Source organism: Rhinopithecus roxellana, chromosome 3 (genome assembly GCF_007565055.1).
Source record: "Rhinopithecus roxellana isolate Shanxi Qingling chromosome 3, ASM756505v1, whole genome shotgun sequence".
NCBI lineage: Eukaryota > Metazoa > Chordata > Mammalia > Primates > Cercopithecidae > Rhinopithecus > Rhinopithecus roxellana.
The window spans coordinates 84,117,586-84,139,253 of record NC_044551.1 but is presented as its reverse complement, the minus strand read 5'-3'; the positions used below and the strand labels follow the sequence as shown (position 1 = coordinate 84,139,253).

Here is a 21,668-nt window from a genome sequence, read left to right as displayed (position 1 = left end):
CAGCTGCAAACTGATGAGGAAGCCCGAACCACGAGGCCGAATTGTTTACATCACACCCACTGAGGCTTCCTGTCTTAAATTAATGGGAACACAAATAAGACAGGAAAAGAGTGTTTGCTTTTCTTAAAGCAGGGGACGGGGGCTGGCAGCGGGAGGGGGAGTCACCCCACATTTCATGGCTTTTCAAAACTTCAGCTGTATTCTCTTCCATTTTTCCACTCCTGACACTTGTTGAAAAGTAAAAGCGTCGCTGGTGCCAAACCCCAAGCCCTTATGGAACGTCTGCTCAAAACATATTTCACCTGGCTTCAAAAGGCATCCAGGGTGGAGCTCCTAGGGACCTGAGCTAGAGGTATGGAGAGCTCCTGAGGTTGATGGCACCAATCTCAGTGCAAACTAACTCAAGCCCTGGGCCTCCCTCCCAGGACTTGCACAGGCAGGCACACACTCCACTCCTTGGGGTTCATATTAGAGCCACACCCCAGTCCCACTCCACCCCTCTGTCTCTAAGCCCTCGTTGTGGGCATCCAGCAGCCCCTAAAAGTAAATGAGCTTTGCAACAGACAGATCTGGTGGAATTTGAAGCAATTAATTATAATGGAGGAGGCAAAAGAAAGCTTCAATTCCAGTACCATTACTGCCACTGGAATGGGTGATTAAAGCCTAGGAGGGGCCAACCCATGTCAAGCCTGGGCTGGAAATCTGCCCACTCTCAGAAGCAGCCCCAGAGCACACAGTAAATAATTATCATTACCAGTCCTGGAATTACCCCTAGTTGCTTCATTCAGGTCGGCACAACAGCCAACCCAGAAACAGGCAAGGAGTGTCAGGTCATGGTATTCCTCTTTTGGAAGAACCAAAAGGAAACAGAACCCCAGGATAAGGTTTATTTCAAGCAGGTTTGGGTACTGCAACCAACAATACCTCATGGAGTTTAGGAGAATACTACATGTGCCCAGTGAGAACAAGCTTTGTAGGCCAGTCCTCCAAACATCACAATTCCTGGGTCAAAGCGAATTAGGCTGATGATTTTAGAAAAGGCCAAAGGTATTAGAACGCTCTAACGCAAAGTGTCTGGCTTACACATATTATAAGGGTCTCAATGAATGTTGGCTCCTCCCCCTTCCCTTTTCCCACTCTGCTGCCAAGAGGTGGTAGTCTTTCATTAGCATCCTATATGTTTTATGGGAATTAAGTTCAAATTGAATAATTTTCTAATAATAATTTGAGCAGTGCTCCTTTGCTTCCTTTCTGAGTGTTTTTTCCACAACAGTTTCCCAATGTTTTAACTTCTTTCTCCACTCCTTCGATCCAGGTACATAATTAATGATGTGCACATCAATGCTGTTTAAAGTAAATGTATGGGCCAGGCACAGTGGCTCACGCCTGTAATCCCAACACTTCGGGAGGTCAAGGTGGGTGGATCACTTGAGGTCAGGCATTCGAGACCAGCCTGACCAACATAGTGAAACCCCATCTTTGCTAAAAATACAAAAATCAGCCGAGTGCAGCGGCGGGCGCCTGTAATCCCAGCTACTAGGGAGGCTGAGGCAGGAGAATTGCTTGAACCTGGAATGCGGAGTTTGCAGTGAGACGAGATCCCACCACTGCACTCCAGCCTGGGCTACAGAGTAAGACTCCAACTCAAAAAAATAAAATAAATACATAATACAGTCCAGGCGTGCGGTGGCTCATGCCTGTAATCCCAGCACTTTAGGAGGCCAAGGTGGGTGGATCACTTGAGGTCAGGAGTTTGAGAGCAGCCTGGCCAACATGGCGAAACCCCATCTCTATTAAAAATACAAAAATTAGCCAGGCATGGTGGCGGGCGCCTGTGGTCCCAGCTATTCTACTCGGGAAGCTGAGGAAGGAGAATCGCTTGAACCCGGGAGGTGGAGGTTGCAGTGAGTCGACATTGCACCACTGCACTCCAGTCTGGGTGACAGAGCAATGCTCAGTCTCAAAAATAAAGAAAATAAATAAAAATAATAATAAAAATAAATGTATGGTTTTAAGTATAATACAAAGAAATATTCTGCCCCTGTCCTCATCTTTGTTGCCTAAGCTCAGTTTAGGGCGTGTAAGTGTTGGAAATTGAAAATGGGACCACACGCTGGACGCGGTGGCTCACGCCTATCATCCCAGCACTTTGGGAGGCCAAGGCGGGCAGATCACGAGGTCAGGAGCTCAAGACCAGCCTGCCCAACATGGTGAAACCCCTCTACTAAAAATATAAAAATTAGCCAGGTGTGGTGGTGGGTACCTATAATCTCAGCTACTCAGGAGGCTGAGGCACGAGAATCACTTCAACCTGGGAGGTGGAGGTTGCAGTGAGCCAAGAATATGCCACTACACTTCAGCCTGGGCAACAGAGCAAGACTCCATCTCAGGGGAAAAAAAAAAATGTGACCACATCTGCATAATACCTTAATTTCAGGAAAGCTTTTGCATGCATATGCCATTCTCATCAGCAGGCCAGAAAGATATGATCTGGTACGTCTTTTCCCTAACCGGGGTTTCACGGCTGTCTGGAAAAGAGATCAATGGCCCAGTAAACAAAGGGATGCTTAGAATGTGGTCTACGATTTTGTCTTGGGTCTGGTTTAAATAATACTTGAAATTGCTATATGCACACCCAGAGTCTACAGATAACATTAATTTGAGTGGGAACTGCTGATACATTAAGAGAATCCAAAGTAGCTTCCACACATTAAGGAAATGGTTCATTAAAAACAGTTTAGAGTTCAGCATGATGGCTGATTTCAAAGTGGTGTCCTCAGGGGTGATGATCAAAATGACAGGCACAAATGGGGCTTAATGTCTAGATTCAAGCAAAACTGACAAAGTGGTGAGGATCACACCACATCATGCATTTAATAGGAATCTGCATGTTGCACTGATAAGAAATAGGCAGTGCAGTGCTGGGGTGAATTTTTGTTGGTGGGAGTTTGACAGGAAAGGGAAGTGCCCCCCTTCTCTCTACCCCATAATAAAGAATTGGACAGCAGACAGACTCTTACTGGTGGGTGGGGGGGAATGTCCAGTCTGATGCCTCTTATTGTAAGGAAGATGTGGAGACACTGGAAAGGTTCCAAAGGAGAACCTAAATGATTAAAGAGACAGAAAATAGAACCTACGAGGGGAGGTTAAAGGATGTGGAGTTGTTTAGTCTAGAGTGAAAAAAAGTACCTAAAGCAAACTTAACAGCCTTTTCCTACTTGAAGGGTTATTATAAAGAGGATACCGACCAGCTGTTCATCATCTCTACAGAGGACAAAAGAGGTAAGAGACTCAAAATACAATGTTAGAATTTGGGAGGCCAGGCGCAGTGGCTCACGCCTATAATCCCAGCACTTTGGGAGGCTGAGGCGGGCGGGTCACGAGGTCAGGAGATCGAGACCATCCTGGCTAACACGGTGAAACCCTGTCTCTACTAAAAATACAAAAAATTAGCCAGGCATGGTGGCAGGCGCCTGTAGTCCCAGCTACTCAGGAGGCTGAGGCAGAAGAATCACTTGAACCCAAGAGGCGGAGCTTGCAGTGAGCCAAGATGGTGCCACTGCACTCCAGCCTGGGCTACAGAGTGAGACTCCGTCTCAAAAAAAAAAAAAAAAAAAAAAATAGAATTTGGATACAATGTAAAGATGACTTGCTTAATCCTAATGGTAACTGACTTCACCTTAGGATAGTCTCATCTGGTGTCACTGTGCAATCTCCATGTATTGGACTCCATCCTAAGTGATAGTTTTGCATGTTTAAGCAGAAGTGAGGCTAGAAAACTCCTTCTATTCCCTTCTAGAACTACAGCGTTCCACTGTTATTCCATCATATGTGGGATTAAAGATCCTGAACCTCTATGTTCCCTAACTCACAAACAAGGTGCCATGAGAATGTAATATTCCCGCAAAACATCGGACCTTTGTTTTCTTTATTAGGATGGGCATCGCTAAGAATATGCCCAACTGTGGACACTGACTAGATGATAAGTGTGTATGTATGTATATATATATAGAGAGAGAGAGAGAGAGAGATGGAGTCTCGCTGTGTCACCCAGGTTGGAGTGCAATGGCACAATCTCGGCTCACTGCAACCTCCGCCTCCCGGGTTCAAGCAATTCTTCTGCCTCAGCCTCCAGAGTAGCTGGGACCACAAGCGCGTACCACCACACCTGGCTAATTTTTGCATTTTTAGTAGAGACAGAGTTTCACCATGTTGGTCAGGCAGATCTCGAACTCCTGACCTCAAGTGATCCACCCACCTCGGCCTCCCAAACTGCTAGGATTACAGGCGTGAGCCACCGCGTCCAGCCTGATAAGTATATTTCATAGCTTCACTCCTGTTCTGTGTACAAGACATATTGCTTTTTAATGGGTCTAAATAATTAGTTCATGATGATGATAATGATAATAATAGTTATGACTTACTAAGCTCTTACTGTAATTATATTGGGCACTGTGCTAAGTACTTTATGTAGATTATCTCAGTTTTTTGGCAGTAGCCCTGTGAAGTGAGTATAATTATTAGTCTTATTCTAACACAAGGAAACTGAGTCACAAGGAGGTTAAGTAACAGGGCTAATAAATGTTGGAGTCCTGATTCAAACCCATTTGGTCTGACTCAAAAGGGTGTGCTTAATCATTACACCACTGCCTCTTATCATTAGGTATTTGTAGCTATTCAGAGGGAGGAAACATTGCAGAAAGAATTCATGGCGCAATCTCGGCTCACTGCAAGCTCCACCTCCCGGGTTCATGCCCTTCTCCTGCCTCAGCCTCCCAAATAGCTGGGACTATAGGCACCCACCACAATGCCCATTTAATTTTTTGTGTTTTTAGTAGAGACGGGGTTTCACCGTGTTAGCCAGGATGGTCTTGATCTCCTGAACTCATGATCCGCCCGCCTTGGCCTCCCAAAGTGCTGGGATTACAGGCGTGAGCCACGGCGCCCGGCCTTTTTTTGTTTTATGTTGATAGAGTCTTGCTCTGTTGCCCAGGCTGTAGTGCAAAGGCACTATCTTGGCTCTCTGTGACCTCCACCTCCAGGGTTCAAGCGATTCTCCTGCCTCAGCCTCCCGAGTAGCTGGGATTACAGGTAGCTGCCACCACACCCAGCTGGTTTTTGTATTTTTAGTAGAGACGGGGTTTCACCATGTTGGCCAGACTGGTCTCAAACTCCTGATCTCAGGTGATCTGCCCACTTCAGTCTCCCAAAGTGCAGGGATTATAGCCTTGAGCCACTGCGCCTGGCCCTTTCTGATAGGAGGGGTGCATTGCTATCTCCTACAAAGCTGAAGAATTCAAATCAAGGTTCACCTTTATACATTTAGTTATTCAGTTATAATCTAACTTTGCATACAGTAGGTCTTCTGTGACTGTGGAATGAATGAATACAAATGCTTTATGATTGTGATGCCCTAAAACACATGAACTGAAATGAGGTTTCCAGCATGGTGGTCAAGGCTCTGGTCGGTCATTTCCTTTTTCTTTTTCTTCAGCTGCTTAGTCAATAAGTTGATTGTCTTTATCTGAAAAATCTTCATAGAAAATTGTTTGGTTTGGGTCTCAGCAGCCTGCTTCTGAGCTCTGAGGAAGCTTGCCTGCTTTTGAGCTACCTGATCTTTCTTCTGGGCAAGGGATATTTTGGGGTAGTTCCACCTCTGCTTTTCAACTTCTTTCTTGGGCTTCTTCTCTTAGACTGGATTCTCTTGCATAGCAGCATGAGCCTTCTTATACATCCCCATCATGTCTGGAGTTACGCTGTTCTTTATGTATTGAGAGAACGGCTTCTGGTAAGCATCTTCATCTTCCATTAGGTAACACATGTAATCGGCAACATTCTGACACATGATGCGCTTCCAATGCACTTCTGCATTAAATTCCTTGCTTTCAAACTCGTAACCAGGAAATCGTCTGGTACTGCAAGGAATAGATAAGCCTCCATTCCCAGCTTCCTTCAGGGCCTCCAAAACTGTATTGTCAGCGGTAGTTCTGGCAAGGCCTGCATCCAAATAGCAGGTAAAGGCACCTGGCTGGCCATCAATGCTTTCCACATTGTATTCATCTCCAGTCACCTCCACTTGGCCTTCCTAGATCTTGCTCATGCCAAACCTACTGAGAAGCCTGCGGGCCAGAGGCAGGCCAGTACAATATGCTGCAGCAGAATTTGTCAGCCAACCTTCACACCAAATTTTGGCAGTTTGTGTGCATAAGCTGTGCAGACTATCATATCCCCTTCTACATGGGCATAAGAAATCTGACAAATGATATCTCTGTTACGCGAACTCTCATCCTGTATTTGGGTGTGTTGTACTTATTTTTATCCTCTATCACCAAGCGTTTCTTAGCATAGTAATCAGTTTTACCCTCTTGTCGTCTTCTAAATTTCACTTGGTATCTTTTAAAGTAGGCTTTATTCCTGACAGCTTTAACAAACCCCACCCGCCCGCAGCGCCGGAGTCAAAGCCGGTTCCCGGCCCAGTCCCGTCCCGCAGCAGCCTGCCTCTTCTTTCCTTTCAACATGACAGATGCCGCTGTGTCCTTCGCCAAGGACTTCCTGGCAGGTGGAGTGGCCGCAGCCATCTCCAAGACGGCGGTAGCGCCCATCGAGCGGGTCAAGCTGCTGCTGCAGGTGCAGCATGCCAGCAAACAGATCACTGCAGATAAGCAATACAAAGGCATTATAGACTGCGTGGTCCATATTCCCAAGGAGCAGGGAGTTCTGTCCTTCTGGCGCGGTAACCTGGCCAATGTCATCCGATACTTCCCCACCCAGGCTCTTAACTTCGCCTTCAAAGATAAATACAAGCAGATCTTCCTGGGTGGTGTGGACAAGAGGACCCAGTTTTGGCGCTACTTTGCAGGGAATCTGGCATCGGGTGGTGCCGCAGGGGCCACATCCCTGTGTTTTGTGTACCCTCTTGATTTTGCCCGTACCCGTCTAGCAGCTGATGTGGGTAAAGCTGGAGCTGAAAGGGAATTCCGAGGCCTCGGTGACTGCCTGGTTAAGATCTACAAATCTGATGTGATTAAGGGCCTGTACCAAGGCTTTAATGTGTCTGTGCAGGGTATTATCATCTACCGAGCCGCCTACTTCGGTATCTATGACACTGCAAAGGGAATGCTTCCGGATCCCAAGAACACTCACATCGTCATCAGCTGGATGATCGCACAGACTGTCACTGCTGTTGCTGGGTTGACTTCCTATCCATTTGACACTGTTTGCTGCCGCATGATGATGCAGTCAGGGCGCAAAGGAACTGACATCATGTACACAGGCACGCTTGACTGCTGGAGGAAGATAGCTCGTGATGAAGGAGGCAAAGCTTTTTTCAAGGGTGCATGGTCCAATGTTCTCAGAGGCATGGGTGGTGCTTTTGTGCTTGTCTTGTATGATGAAATCAAGAAGTACACATAAGTTATTTCCTAGGATTTTTTCCCCTGTGAACAGGCATGTCGTATTATATAACATATCTTGAGCATTCTTGACAGACTCCTGGCTGTCAATTTCTCAATGGCAACTATTTACTGGTTGAAAATGGGAAGCAATAATATTCATCTGACCAGTTTTCTCTTAAAGCCATTTCCATGATGATGATGGGACTCAATTGTATTTTTTATTTCAGTCACTCCTGATAAATAACAAATTTGGAGAAATAAAAATATCTAAAATAATAAAAAAAAAAAAAACCCCACCCTACAGAACAGAGACTCATGTCACAGCTCAACACAGACCTCTGGCTGGTCATTTCTGTGGGCTTCTTATCAGATGTCCCCAAAGAGCCTTACAATCCCATGTTTCCTTCAATTCAGATCTATGAGACAGCATATGGATGGGTCACATATTTCCCCAATGTCAACTACTTTTAGATCAAGACAAGATTTTTAACGAGGTTTATTGAGTGCTGTTGTATATCAACAGTAGATGATTCATGAGTGAAACAGACAGCAAAATGATTTTTAGAAAGGCAAGAGAAGCAGACACAAACAAAAAATAAAAAGCCTTGATCCAAATTACTCTAAAGGACAGATATTTTCCCATTAGGACAATTTATCCTGAATCTGTAAACAGAGAGGGGCTAATTATACAAGTGTTTGCTAACAGATCTAAACCTTATGCAGCTATAAACAGCTGAAGAGAGGAAGAAAGTGGAAATTCCCAGGAGAAGATCCCTGACCACATCCAGGGCCATAAGCTCTCCACAAACACAAAGCCCAGCAGTGGCACCAAGCAAAGCATGAGAAAAAACCTCAGGATTCTGACACAATCCACAAATATAACTTTGAATCGCCCTGAAACTAAACAATGACAGTTCTATCCAATCAACTTTCGGCTGACACACAGGCGGGGTGGTGCCTTATTGGTGTTCCAGATGTAGTTAATGGAAACATGATGCCCAGAATTTGAAAGGTATTCAGTAAATGTTGAGTGAATGGATGGATGAGTGAATGAAGTCTGAACAGATGCCCGTGTCTCTTTCCCTCTTGGCAGCTCTGTTGGGAAGATGTCCTCAATGCTTCAAACCCGGCCAGGCATGGTGGCTCACGCCTCTAATCCCAGCACTTTGGGAGGCCAAGGTGGGTGGATCACCAGAGGTCAGGAGTTTGAGACCAGCCTGGCCAACATGGTGAAACCTTGTCTCTACTAAAAATACAAAAAATTAGCCAGGTGCAGTGGTGCACGCCTGTAATCCCAGCTGCTTGGGAGGCTGAGGCAGGAGAATCACTTGAACCTGGGAGGCGGTGGTTGCAGTGAGGCGAGATTGTGCCACTGTACTCCAGCCTGGGTGACAGAGCGAGACTCCATCTAAACAACAACAACAACAACAAAAAACCAACCAAACAAACAAAATGCTTCAAAACCAAAGCCACCACAGAGGGGCTGAATCATTTGACATAGATCTCTAGGAACAGAACAGTTCATGGAATAAGATGGAACCAGAGACTGGTTTCTGACCCAAAGATATACTAATTTGTGATCTTCCAGTGCACACAGGAAGGGAGATTGTGGTGCCTATGGAACATCTTTGCAGGCCTTGATTCAAAAGCTGCTATTATTTACAATATAGATTCTAAACTCTATTTGAAGTCCAGCAGAACCAGGTACTAAGTAGCTAGCATCTATCGAACATATACAGGATGCCAAGACCTGTTCTAAGTCTTTTATATATTAGGTCATTAAATCCTTATTACAATCTTAGAATATGTACTATTATTACAGCAACCCATTTTATAGGCAATGAAACTGATTACCTAAGTAGCTCATGGTCACACAACTAATAAGTAGAGGAGCTGGAACTGAGAGTCTATTTGGAACCAGTGTTTGCTCTTAACTGCTACCCAATGCTATCTGTCTGGATCTTACTTCCTGCCACTTCTCGGCACAAACTCACTGTTTGCCCATAAATATGCAAAGAACATTCTAATCTCTGCAGGACATGTTCCCTGACCTCCCTCCCACTGTTACCTCTCTCTTCTGAGTGCTCACATCACTCATTCTCCAGGGAACATATTGAAACTTACTTGGTTCACACCACACCTCTCCAAATAGCTCTGAAGTTCCTTCGGTGTTAGAACCGTGTGTTATATGGCAGTGTGGAGATGTAGTGGAATAAGAAAGTCCTGGGTTTAAAGTCCAAATCCCATAATGATTATCCATGAGATTCTGGGTAGGTCATTTGACATTTCCTGTCCTTATATTTAAACCATCTGCCTTAAAGACTTGTTGAGGAGGAGAGGCTGAGTGTCTAGGATGATGCCTGATATTGTAAGCCAGTGACTCTCAATCAGGTGTTATTTTACACACCCTTTCCCTACCCCCACAGGGACATTGGACAATGTCTGGAGATATTTGATAATCTGATTGCTTACTGGCATCTGATGGAGAGAGAGAAAGAGAGAATTCCTCTCATCTCCCATTCTACTTACGTGGTAACAATATCTTCTTCCATTTCTACCTTTCACAGTCTTGAAAAGATGAATAATTTGTGTGCAGTTGTATATGAGAAAATGTAAAACTGAACTGTAGTGTCCAGTCATCTTGAAGCATCTCTGGGAGATGTCCTGAACTAAACCACCTGCCCAAGCTGTGCGTAACAAGACAGGTTCTTTCTTACCTTGGGCCTCTGAACATACTGAAACTGAGGTTGTCCTTCCCACTGTAACCACTATCACTTGCCAATTCCTACTCACCTCTCAGGACTCAGTTTAGATAGCACTTTCTCCAGGGAGAAGGTGACCCCTTCCCTAGAACACATTCAGAGCCCTCCTTGGTGCCCAAGTAGCATCCCCACTGCCCATCCATCTGTCTGCTTACCCTTGTAGACATTAAGCTCTTACAGGGAAAGGTGACATGGACCGACACTGTTTTATTCCCAGGCCCTAGAACTATGCCTAGCATATACAAGTGCCCAATAAAGAATTGTCGAACAAATGAGTACAAATCAAGAGACTCAAATGCATTCGTTCCTGCAACTACATATTGAATGCCTACTATAAATCGGGTACAGAACTAGGCGATGGGAAAACAACTATTTGCACTCTAATATTAACAATAACACAGTAAAAATAACCACAGTTAATGTTGATTGGACATTAACTACGTCTCAGGCATCATGCTTTTTTTTTTTTTTTGAGATGGAGTCTGGCTCTGTCGCCCAGGCTAGAGTGCAATGGCGCCATCTCGGCTCACTGCAAGCTCCGCCTCCCGGGTTCACGCCATTCTCCTGCCTCAGCCTCCCTAGTAGCTGGGACTACAGGTGCCCACCACCACACCTGACTAATTCTTTGTATTTTTAGTAGAGACGGGGCTTCATCATGTTAGCCAGGATGGTCTCGATCTCCTGACCTCGTGATCCGCTAAATTTGCTTTTAATCCTCCCCCAAAAGCCCATGTGGCAGACACTATTATCCCCATTGTACAGATGAAGAAAGACATCAGTTCACTCACGCAGCCCTTAGTGAAAAAGAATCTCTGACACTTAAGTTCCCAGACATCAATTTACATGGACTCAGTTCACACCAAGAAAAGACGACCTGTGAATTCACTCATGAACTTTTCTGATGGTCATCACCTTGCCTGGAATGTCCCTACTGACTCTTTATTTATTTATTTATTTATTTTGTGAGACGGAGTCTGGCTCTGTCGCCCAGGCTGGAGTGCGGTGGCCGGATCTCAGCTCACTGCAAGCTCCGCCTCCCAGGTTCACGCCATTCTCCTGCCTCCGCCTCCCAAGTAGCTGGGACTACAGGCGCCCGCCTCGTCGTCCGGCTAGTTTTTTGTATTCTTTAGTAGAGACAGGGTTTCACCGTATTAGCCAGGGTGGTCTCGATCTCCTGACCTTGTGATCCGCCCGTCTCGGCCTCCCAAAGTGCTGGGATTACAGGCTTGAGCCACCGCGCCCGGCCGACTCTTTATTTTTTGAAACTTACTTTAAAATATTTTGGGCTGGGCACAGTGGCTGACGCCTGTGATCCAAGCACTTTGGGAAGCCAATGCGGGCAGATAGCTTGAGGTAAGGAGTACGAGACCAGCCTATCCAACACAGTGAAACCCTGTCTCTATCAAAAATACAAAAATTAGCTGGGCATGGTGGCAGGTGCCTGTAATCCCAGGTACTCAGGAGGCTGAGACAGGAGAATTGCTTGAACCCAGGAGGCGGAGATCACAGGGAGCTGAGATCACACCATTGCACTCCAGCCTGGGCAACAAGAGTGAAACTCCATCTCAAAAAAGAAGAGAGAGAGAGAGAGAAACTCCATCTCAAAATGTAGAGAGAGAGAGAGAAGAAAGAGAGAGAGGGGAGAGAAAGAGAGAGAGAGAGAGAGAGAGAGAGAGAGAGATTGATTACACTGAATTCAAGGAGGAGCACATCCCAGAAGACCAGCTGGGCAGAGGTGGAAAGAGGGGTGAGGAAGCTGTCACATGAATCCAGGCAGGAAAAGATGGTGCCTGGCCAAAGTGACTCGCTGTGGGCCAGCACTTCCCTTTTGTCAAATAAAACTCCAGAGTTGCTCTGTTTACAGGCTCTCTCCTTCTGCTAGATTGTCGATCCCTTGAGGGCAGATATTGGAATTCACTCATCTCTGGATCCTCAGAGGCCACAGGTGATAAAGCTCTCAGTAAAGGATTGGCTGGTGCATGTTGAACAATAGAATTTCTTATGTACAAAAATAATTTCCTTTTGCTAGATTCCTCACCACTAGGCCCCCGTCCTCACCCCTTCCGCATCCTCTCTGCCGTTGCTGCCTGCAGCAATTTCTTTTCACCAATTACCGTACTCCTTTTACACTTGAGTTGCTCCAAGGTATAGAGTGCTGCTCACTTCCTTTCATACAAAGCATAGACTTTGAATCTAGTCTTCACAGCCCCCTAAATATCTTACATTGCCCTTTCCTCCCACTGTCACCCAGCTTATTCCACTATTTCAGCCAGTCAAGACCTGGGCTTGGCTTAAAGAGCCTCCTTCCCAAACATCTTGAAAGTTTTCCAGTGGTGATCTGACTTGTGTGGAGTGGTTACTCCCTCCCATCTGATACCCTGTTTACTTTATAGAAAACACAGTATTTTATTGTTTTATTTGAAAATAAAACAAAACAGGCTGGGTGCAGTGGCTCACGCCTGTAATCCCAGCACTTAGGCAGGCCAAGGTGGGCCAATCACCTGACATCGGGAGTTTGAGACCAGTCTGGCCAACATGGTCAAACCCCATCTCTACCAAAAATACAAAAACTAGCTGGGCGTGGTGGCACACACCTGTAATCCCAGCTACTCAGGAGGCTGAAGCAGGCGAATCGCTTGAAACTGGGAGGAAGAGGTTGCAGTGAGCTGAGATCATGCCACTGTACTTCAGCCTGAGTAACAGAGTAAGCCTATGTCTCAAAATAAAAAATTAAATAAAATAAAATAAAATAAAATAAAAGAGTCCCCCCATCTGCAAGAAGCATTCATGAACTCCTACTAACTGGATACAGAATCTTACCCAACCTTAATCCCATTAATACATATTCCTGTCAATTGCATAGGATAACGATTTTTCCATGGTTTCTCTTCCAAGGCATAAGACAAAAGCACCCTTGCCTGTACCTGCTCCATCTTCCCTGACATGGTTTGGCTGTGTCCCCATCCAAATCTCATCTCAAAATGTACTCCCCATGTGTCAGGGGAGGGAACCTGGTGGGAGGTGATTGGATCATGGGGGTGGTTTCCCCCATGCTCTTCTCATGATAGTGAGTGAGTTCTCATGAAATCTGATGGTTTTACAAGGGGCTCTTCCCCCTTCGCTCTTTTTCCTGGCTCCTTGTGAAGTGGGTACTTGCTTCTCCTTTGCCTTCCGCCATGATTGTACATTTCCTGCACTCCCCCCACCAGCTATGCAGAACTGTGAATCAATTAAACCTCTCTCCTGTATAAATTACCCAGTCTCGGGTATTTATAGCAGTGTGAAAACGGACTAATACGTTCCCCTTGCCCTGTTTCTTGCACCAAAGAAACTTGTTCTTGCTCACAGGGGTCTTCTGCTTTGACCTATCCCTGAGAACTGGGCATTGGGCAACGTAAACTCAGAAGCATAAAATCAATTACACCCATTGCTCACCTCTAGGCCGGGCCCACACCCGGCCCTGTCAGATGGCTTTATAATAGTGAGTGCTGTGTTACCATGAAGGGCCTTCTATAAAGGAGAGTTAAAGCTGGATAGTATCCCAGAGGCTGTTCCTTTCCCCTACAAACCTTCATCTAGCAGGGGCTGGTGCCTTTCCTTACACAGGTTTATACTAACATTGCCAGATAAAATACAGGAGACCCAGTTAAATTTGAATCACAGATGAAAAATTAGTAATTATTTTACTCCAAGTAGATCCCAAAAATCACATGGAATTTTTCATTTACTAAAGCTGACAATCTTATTTTATAACAACCAAGTCCTTACTACTGGTCTTGACAAAAATCATTTCTATACTCAGTAAGAGGTAAATATATGGTAAACAAAACATATGCACATTGTTAAAAGTTGAGAAGCTTGAAGATATTCCTTTGTGGTCTCTGTTTCTCACTCTGATGGACATCTGCTTCCAAGAATAGGTTTCTAATCATTTTCTTTATAGCTAACTTGAAGTCCCTCACCTTTGCCTAACCTCTCTCTGTTTATAATTCTCTTTCTCATGATCGTTCTTTTTGCATCATTAAGTTCAACCACTTTGACCCTTCTTCCCTTCCCAAGCAATTACCATTCAATTGAGTGCTTCACCTTGACTTGCTCTCTTATAGTGATATATCAAAATGTCTCCTCTTTACAAGTCAATGAACCACATTGAGGAAACACTGAATTGAGGGTAGGTAGCTCCCTCAATTCTTCCAAATTGACCTCAAGGATCAGATGCCCCTTTCTAATTATTCCATGTTCTCCAACTCTAGGAAATCCTCCAGAAAAGCAACTTTAGGACTCCAGCCTCAGTTCTGATCTTACCTGGTCCACCACTGCTCTCCATAAGCTGAAAAAGCTCCTACTTGGGAAAAGCAAAGGACCAGATAGGACCTTGAATAATTTTCTCACAAATGAAAAACGTGGCTTCCTCTCCAGGCTTTAGGGGCCATCTCAAAAGCCACACTGTTTACACATGGCACTGTACAAAGGGCCCACCTCACTTTAACCCCAAGGAGGGTGGAGTTTAGCCTATTTATAAATGCATGTCTGCGAGGGAAGGGTATGAAGGGGAGCTGTAACCCTGTTATGACTACTTTCCAGTTTACACATGGAGCACTGTGGGGGAGACTCGGAGAGGGAACCAGGGTAGCAAGGAAGATCTGGTGGAAACTCGGGCAGGCTGGTTAACATGGAATGAAGGACATGATGAGATCAATAGAAAGTTGTTAACGGCTGGGCGCGGGGGCTCATGCCTGTAATCCCAGCACTTTGGGAGGCTAAGGCAGGCGGACACTTGAGGTCAGGAGTTTGAGACCAGCCTGGCCAACATGGTGAAACCCCATCTCTACTAAAAAATACAAAAATTAGCCGGGCATTGTGGTGGGCACCTGTAATCCCAACTACTTGAGAGGCTGAGGCAGGAGAGCTGCTTGAACCCAGGAGGTGGAGGTTGCAGTAAGCTGAGACTGTGCCACTGTACTCCAGCCTGGGTGACACAGCAAGACTCCATCTAAAAAAAAAAAAAAGGTTGTTGTTAATATACCCAAGGTGAAAAAACACTTTGAATTACCAGAGTCATGAAGAATATCATTAAAAACAAGGGTGGTAGGCCGGGCACAATGGCTCACGCCTGTAATCCCAGCATTTTCGGAGGCCGAGGCGGGAGGATCACCTGAGTCAGGGTTCGAGACCAGCCTGACCAACATGGTGAAACCCTGTTTCTACTAAAAATACAAAATTAGCCGGGTGTGGTGGTGCATGCCTGTAATCCCAGCTACTCTGGAGGCTGAGACAGGAGAATCACTTGAACCCAAGAGGCAGAGGTGGCAGTGAGCCAAGATCGCACCATTGCACTCCAGCCTGGGCAACAAAAGCAAAATTCTGTCTCAAAAAGAAAAAAGGAAAAAAAAAGGGGGGGGGGGGGTAGTAAAAAAACAAAAACTTTCATTATTATTGGTTCATAGTAACTAATAATGAAAGTATTAGTAATTAGTCATAAAAGTATCAGTACATAGTCACAAAAGACTTCTATACCTTCTTAAACTCCTGTCATATTGTTAGTATTATCACTTTTATCTGGCTATCACTTCATCCCACAAGGAAGGAATGATCGATATTATTATACCTACCCCGCAAGTGATGAAACTGTGAGAAGGATGTGGGAACTTTCAGGAACCCAGGTTTCTTGATTTCTGGTCCAGGGGGCCTTCCCTGCCTAGCAGATGGCAGTTGCTCTATTAGGAGCCAGTCAGATTCGGGCCAGGAATCTGCTTTCAGACTTATCCCAGTGCCTTTGGAAGGCTGTGCTGTTGACTGGGGATGGGCTGTGTCAGAATGAGTGGCCGGGTAAGAACAGAGGCTGTGGAGCCAGGAGGCCAGGATTTAGATCTCAGCCCTCCTTTACCAGCCTGGATTCTCTCCTTTAACTGGGGATAATGACAATTACGTCGCAGAGGTGTTGTGAGCTAGAATGAGCTGGCAAATAACTGTAAGTGTGCATAAACATTATATTAACAATGACTGTAATTGTAGGTTCAGGATTCTAACTTGTGTAGAAGAGTTCAAATATATATGCAAATCCCTGCTAAGACAGGGATGACATGGAGGAGAACTGGTAGTTTTTCAAAGCTACCAAAAGGCTTATCAAGCTATGTTTTTTTAAAGTGACAAGAGAAAGTTACAAATTAACGGCTCACCTTCATTAAGTGTTCATGGCATGTCAGTCCCCGTGATAAGCCTTCACATGCAGATCCTCATTTCATCTCTCATCGCCTTAGGAGTTAGGTATTGTTCTTTTTTTTTTTTTTTTTTGAGATGGAGTCTTGCTCTGTTACTCAGGCTGGAGTGCAATGGCACGATCTCGGCTCACTGCAACCTCTGCCTCCCGGGTTTAAGCAATTCTCCTGCCTCAGCCTCCTGAGTTGCTGGGACTACAGGCACGCACCACCACGCCTGTCTAATTTTTGTATTTTTAGTAGAGATGGGGGTTCACCATATTGGCCAGGCTGGTCTCGAACTCCTGACCTCATGATCTGCTTGTCTCAGCCTCCTAAAGTGCTGGGATTACAGGTGTGAGCCACTGCGCCTGGCCAGGTATTGTTCTTTTTTTTTTTTTTTTTTGAGACAAGTCTCGCTCTGTTGCCAGGCTGGAGTGCAGTGGTGCAATCTTGGCTCACTGCAACCTCTGCCTCCTGAGTTCAAGTGATTCTCCTGCCTCCACCTCCCGAGCAGCTGGGATTACAGGTGCCCACCACCACGTCTGGCTAATTTTTATATTTTTAGTAGAGACGGAGTTTTGCCATGTTAGCCAGGATGGTTTCGATCTCTTGACCTCGTGATCCGCCCACCTCGGCCTCCCAAAGTGCTGGGATTACAGGTGTGAGCCACTGCACCTGGCTGGGTATTGTTCTTAATTCCATTTTACAGTTAGGGAAAGCCTGGCTTAGTGGGGTTAAGAAATAACCCAAGGTCACACATTAGTTAAGTAGTGGAATCAGGACTCATTAACTTCATACCCACAGATGTGTGTAGCCCAAGCAAACCATTCTTGTAGATGTGTGTGTTTGTGTGTGTGTGCATGTGTACACGTGCGCATGGAGAAAGTTCAGGACAAAATAGACGAGATATTAGCGACATCCCACCACTGGATGCCTTACTGAATTGAGTAGATAGTGCTTTTATAATTTAAATGTTTTTCCTTTTGATAACATACTTTAAAACATAAACCAAAATAAGGCTTCAAAAACATAATGAGTGGAACCACCATCCTCCAGTAATTCGCCAAAATGACTAACACAAAGGGAAAGAGGAGAGGTACCCGGTATGTTCTCCAGGCCTTTAAGAAAACATAGAGTTATTCCTTTGGCCATGTATATGCGAATCTATAAGAAAGGTGATATTGTAGGCATCAAGGCAGTGAGTAATGTTCAAAAAGGAACGCCCCACAGGTGTTACCATGGCAAAACTGGAAGAGTCTACAATGTTCCCCAGCATGCTGTTGGCACTGTCATAAACAAACAAGTTAAGGGCGAGATTCTTGCCAAGAGAATTAATGTGCATATTGAGGACATTAAGCACTCTAAGAGTTGAGATAGCTTCCTGAAACGTGTGAGGAAAATGATCAGAAAAAGAAAGAAGCCAAAGAGAAAGGTAACTGGGTTCAACTGAAGCACCAGCCTGCTCCACTCAGAGAAGCACATTTTGTGAGAACCAGTGGGAAGTAGCCTGAGCTGCTGGAACTCATTCCCTATGCATTCATGGCATAATAACTGTTAAAAAAATAAAAGACCTCTGGACTATCTATCTATCTATCTATCTATCTAATGAAAATGACTAATAAATAGCATTTGCAAGGCCCATTGTAATTAAACTTTCAGGGTTTTTTCCCCCAACCAAAGAAACCTTCGGAATAAAATTAGGTTTTTTTGTTTTGTTTTAAACATCGTCTCACCCAGGCTGGAGTGCATTGGCATGATTACGGCTCACTGCAGTCTCAACCTCCCTGCTTCCCTAGGCTCAGGTGATCCTCACACCTCAGCATTCTGAGTAGCTGGGAGTACAGGTGCATGCCACCATACCTGGCTAATTTCTGTATTTTTTGGTAGATACAGGGTGTACTAGTCCATTCTCATGCTGCTCTGAAGAACTGCCTGGGAATGGGTAATTTATACAGGAAAGAGGTTTAATTGGCTCACAGTTCCACATGGCTGGGGGGGGGGGGGCCTCAGGAAACTTACAATCATTGCAGAAGGGGAAGCAAACATATCCTTCTTCACATGATGGCAAGAAGTGCTGAGCAAAGAGGGAAAAACCCTTTGTAAAACCATCAGATCTTGGCTGGGCGCAGTGGCTCACGCCTGTAATCCCAGCACTTTGGGAGGCCAAGGCGGGAGGATCACAAAGTCAGGAGATCAAGACCATCCTGGCTAACACAGTGAAACCCCATCTCTACTAAAAATACAAAAATTAGCTGGGCATGGTGGCGGGCACCTGTAGTCCCAGCTGCTCAGGAAGCTGAGGCAGGAGAATGGTGTGAACCCGGAGGGCGGAGCTTGCAGCGAGCCAAGATCATGCCACCGCACTCCAGCCTGGGCGACAGAGCAAGACTCTATCTCTAAATAAATAAATAAATAAATAACCATCAGATCTCGTGAGAGCTCACTGTCAGGAGAACAGCAGCAGGGGGTTAACTGCTCCCATTATTCAATTACCTCCCACCAGGTCTCTCCCACTCCACATGGGGATTATAGGAACTGCAATTCAAGAGGAGATATGGGTGGGAACACAGCCAAACCATATCATAGGGTTTTGCCATGTTGCTCAGGCCAGTCTTGAACTTGTGATGCTCAAGCGATCAGCCCACCTCAGCCTCCCAAAGTGCTGGGATTACAGGCATGGGCCACCATGTCCGGCCTAAGTTTCTTGAAAATAAAGATTATATTCCATCTCCCTTCTACCTAAAAGCTCAGGTTCCTGTCTCTTAGGCAGTAGATCTCAGTTCTAAACCTTAAATGCGCTCATGAACCAAATATTTGCCAGTTATTTACTCTATAGTAACACCAATGAGTTCTTAAAATCCGTTTTTTTTTTTTCTTTTACCACATTGTCCCTTGACATGAGTATTTATAACTTATGTGCAAACTCCTTTCTCTTCTGTGGTCATTACAAAGGATAAAACGATAAAAGATCACTAAAGCAAACATTCGTCTTACTGTTTGCTGTGAACTCAGAAGTCCTCTTCAAAGAGTACTACAAAGATAAATGAAGATTTTGCACCCCCTGTCAACAGAACTCGTCTTCAAAGATGACCTCTTGAGGGGAGTAAAAGAATTGAAAGCAAACTGAAGGAACTCAAAAGTGACGACCTTTTCCTGTCTTTCTGCAGTTAACAACAATGCAGGGATGGCAGGACAGGGCAACCTGTATGCAGAACAGGCACCCAAATCTCTTTCTGGTGAGAGCTTCTGGGGTCCCTGCAGGTCAGATGATCTGCAAGGCAGGAAGGACGCATGCTGAGAAGCCACATTAGAGGATGGGGGATGCAGAGGCTGAGCCCTCTCCCCCAACCCATTAGAGACTCTTAAGGATGATGAAGATGAAGAAACTCTCACAACAGAATTGATGTGGAGGTTAGCTAAGCCAGGTGTCCAGAATGTGTTCACAGACCTGGCCTCCTGGGAATGCCCCAGACCGGGAATTCTCTGTGGCTTGCCTAGATGCCCTGGCTGTGCTGTAACGTGAGAGTGGCAGGGAGGTTTTAGAGTTACATTTACATCGACATTGGCCTACTCTGGTCAATGAAAAACTACCACTGAAAACCATGGCCTTCTGAAGAAAACGATGATGACTTGTTTGCCCAGCCTTTGTTCTATTTTATTTATTTTCAGAGAACAATGCCTCCAGATGAGCTTTTGAAAACTCACCTGCAAATTGACATGACTGTTTACCTGTTTGAATTTGGGCTTCTTTTTCAAAGTAGAAAAGGAGAGTTAATTATCAAAATCTTTAAACTGTGATTCCAGAGTTGAGAGGCTGTTTATGCTGCTGAGCCACGTGATTATACGGATCTCTTTGAGGAGCATTTCCAGCTCCATGGGTTTCTGAGGATTAAAATATACCTCAGCCCAGCACGGTGGTTCATGCCTGTAATACCAGCACTTTGGGAGGCTGAGGCAGGTGGATCACTTGAGGTCAGGAGTTCAAGACCAGCCTGGCCAACATGACGAAAACCCATCTCTAATAAAAATACAAAAATTAGCTGGTTGTGATGGTGGGTGCCTGTAATCCCAGCTACTTGGGAGGTTGAGGCAGGAGAATTGCTTGAACCCGGGAGGCGGAGGTTGCAGTGAGCCGGGATCATGCCACTGCACTCTAGCCTGGGCAACAGTGCCAGATTCCATCTCAAAAAAAAATTAAAAAATAATAATAATAATAAAATATACCTGGGGTCCATAAAATATTAAAACACAGAATACAATTTTTTTTTTTTTGCAATACTTTACATTTGTTAAGTGCCTACAGGGTGCTGGGTCTACATTTGAGTACATTCCACATCTTGTCTTTACCAATCTCTGAAAAATTATAGTAATTATTCCTAGTTTACAGAGGATTAAACTGAGCCTCAGGTATTTAAGTGACTTATCCAAAGCAAGTGTGTATGAGACCTGGAATTTAAGTCCGGATCTTACTGACTGATTTCTTGGGTCCCCCCAGATCTCTGAGTGTAAAATTCTATGAATAATATAACTGAAAAAAAAAAGTGTTATAGAAATCAAGAGCGGGAGAGAGCACCCTATAGATTATCTACACTAACCAAAATTTTCTCTGTATAGTTAAGGAACTTTCCAGAGATCACACAGCTTGCTCTGTGGTCAAGCGAGGACACAAGTGCCTATCATTTGCTGTTCACCTTTTAAAAACATTTTATTATAAAAAATTTTAACCGTACACAACAATAAAGCTAATACCATAATGAATGCCCTGTCACTCAATTTTATAATTACCTACACTCTTGTTGATGCCTTTTTTTTTTTTTTTTTGCTTGTTCTCTTGTAGCTCTTTTTTTTTTTTAAAATACTTTTAAGTTCTAGGGTATGTGTGCACAATGTGCAGGTGTGTTACATATGTACACATGTGCCATGTTGGTGTGCTGCTCCCATTAACTCGTCATTTACATTAGGTGTATCTCCTAATGCTATCCCTCCCGCCTCCCCCCACCCCATGACAGGCCCTGGTGTGTGATGTTTCCCATCCTGTAAAACACAGAATATAATTTTTAATATAATTTCATTTTTTACGGATTGAAGACCTCACAGAATTTTGTGTATTTTATCTGTTTCCAAACTTTACAAATACCATATGTATATATATTTTTTCTTGCTTTCTTTTTTAGCTGTTCATCTTAGTTTCTTTAGTCTTACTTCATTTACTTTTTGCTTTTTATTTTTGAGACAGGGTTTTACTGTGTTACTCACCCAGGCTAGAGTACAGTGGTGCAATCTCAGCTCACTGCAGCCTCTACCTACTGGGC

General features: G+C 44.7%; 1 protein-coding gene and 2 pseudogenes across 4 annotated transcripts in view; 1 reads left to right on the top strand and 2 right to left on the bottom strand.

Annotated features, from left to right (window-relative positions):
• Positions 1-21,668, bottom strand: part of PDZD2 (PDZ domain containing 2) — a 485,800-nt gene that overhangs the window by 262,194 nt on the left and 201,938 nt on the right. The window lies entirely within an intron of this gene.
• Positions 5,414-6,455, bottom strand: LOC115896467 (annotated as a pseudogene).
• LOC104673856 lies at positions 6,446-7,670 on the top strand (annotated as a pseudogene). The gene has a single exon (XR_749571.2). The product of XR_749571.2 is annotated as an ADP/ATP translocase 2 pseudogene (transcript).